Source organism: Morone saxatilis, unplaced genomic scaffold, assembly GCF_004916995.1.
Source record: "Morone saxatilis isolate NCDOM2014 unplaced genomic scaffold, NCSU_SB_2.0 Contig20, whole genome shotgun sequence".
Lineage (NCBI taxonomy): Eukaryota > Metazoa > Chordata > Actinopteri > Moronidae > Morone > Morone saxatilis.
Window position 1 is genome coordinate 16,429,536 of NW_023339763.1, and position 2,194 is coordinate 16,431,729.

Sequence of the window (2,194 nt, forward strand, 5' to 3'; positions counted from 1 at the left end):
ATCTTAACATCAGTGTCACAGATGCCTACGGTTCACCATCTCTGTTTTTATTTATATTATTTAATGTTCTTATATATATACTGCAATTCTTCCTGGGCATCTAATATGCATTTAAAAACCATTAGAGGTCTCCTGTTTCTTCGTATTTGTGTCTTTTTGGCAGCAAACATGCATTCAAAAGTCTTTGCTGTTGGATGAATTGGCAAAGCAATAGGACTGGGATCAGACCTCTACTGGATTCACTTGCATAGCAGAGGGGGGGGGACTGCAGCACTCTCGAGTCATATTCATAATTTGTTTTCCTAAAATTGTAATCAAATATTTGACCTAACACTGAAACGTCACATTATCACATGGAATATCCTGCTTAAGTTTATTGTTTTGTCAAATATGGAGGATATCACTGGAAAGTCAGCCAAAGGGGAGAAATTCTAATGTTGGTTCTGCCCTTTGAAACATCTGTTGTTGAGATCTCATCAGGCTGACAAAGACACAAGGAATGAAAGAAAACAGAACATCGATAATTAAAACTGCCTGGCTAATTTGTTTTGTTCTGTAAGCGCTTTGCCTGTGGGACATTCAGTTAAAGACGTGGGAATGTTTAATCAAATCTCCATTAATATTCATCTGTGCTGCTGCACCTTAGCTCCCTCTGGTTACCAGCACGCTGTTCAAATAAGACTTCCTAATTACCAGATTTTCAGACTTTTATTTCATCATTTTCTCCATTCGCGAGCAATCTGTTCTACAAAATATAATTTAGATTTTGTTGCTGCTCTTTCTTTACTCTCAGACATTTTGTTTGAGAGGATCGTCATGTGACACTTTAATTACACGCTCAGTTTAGTAATGGACAAGTGGACTTTTCCCCCCACTGGAATAGACTCTTTTCATTTATGTATTATCACTGTTGTTCATCATGCCAAGAAGAAAAGAAGAAAATAAATAGTGGTGTGCTGAAGCAATTCTGCCATCTGCAAACAATAAATACCTTTCAGTTTTGTACTTAAAGAAAGGAGCCTAATGATACAAGGCACTGTGATTCATTCCTCTACATAAAAACATTGCCTTGAGCTTCCCTTCTTTCAACAGATATGCTAATGCTCATGCTGGTATAAGGACATATAAAGTGGAAGATAAACTCACTGAAACTCATTTTACAAACATCTATGAGATTAAAGACTCAGGACTCACTCACAGACAGAACGTCACAACAGGAAATATTAAACTGTATGTTATATGAAAACATGTGGTAGGTTCTTTTAGGGAATGATTTTGGTGATGTAACAGTTTGTGTATCAATATTTGTCATTTTTTGTTTTGTTTGTATTTTGTTCATAAGTGATGTTTAATGAAATTGTATCATAGAACAGATACAAACCCAGGAAGTGAAACTCTCCAAGCATCAATATGTGATTGCTGTGCCAACACTTAGGGAGAGTAGCTAACAAGCTTGTGTTGCTACAATTAGAGCTGCAACAATTAGTCGACTATTCCGTTTGTTGATTGACAGAAAATACATTTAGATAATTAAGTAATGATTTTTATAAGCAGAAAAGACCGACATTAGCTGGTTTCAGCTTCTCAAATGTGAGGATGCAACGCTTTTATTCGTCACACATGATAGTAAACTGAAAAACTGTTATTAAATTACTAAATCTGATAAGGTCACCGTGGGCTGTGGGAAATGATAATGTGCAATTTTCTGACATTTATAGATATAATCAGCAGATTGATAGCATGTTGGAGAGCATGTCCAACACTCGGGACATCACGCATCAGCATCTGACAGGGACCTGGAGTGAATCCATGTCCTCAGCAAAGTGTGGAGTGATAATTTGCTATTTTTTGGCAACTTTATTGAAAAGTTATACATAAATACAGTGTCTCATCCAAATACATGTTCAGCCCTAAGTGCCTTTTTATATGCAACACAAGCTGCGACTGCAGCTTTGAGTCTGTATCAGCTCGGTGCATTTCAAGTGTGGGATTTTGCCCCGTTATTCATCGCAGATCTGCTCAGGCTTAGTGAAGACGGATGAGGAGTGACTGTGATCAGCTACGGTATCTCTTCAGTTGTCCCTGGTTTTCAGTGACGGTCGTATCAGAGCTTTAGCTGGGTTATTTAAGGATTTTCTCATTCTTGCTCATGCCTTTGTCACATCCTGTTTAGTTTATTGTGATGCACTTTCTA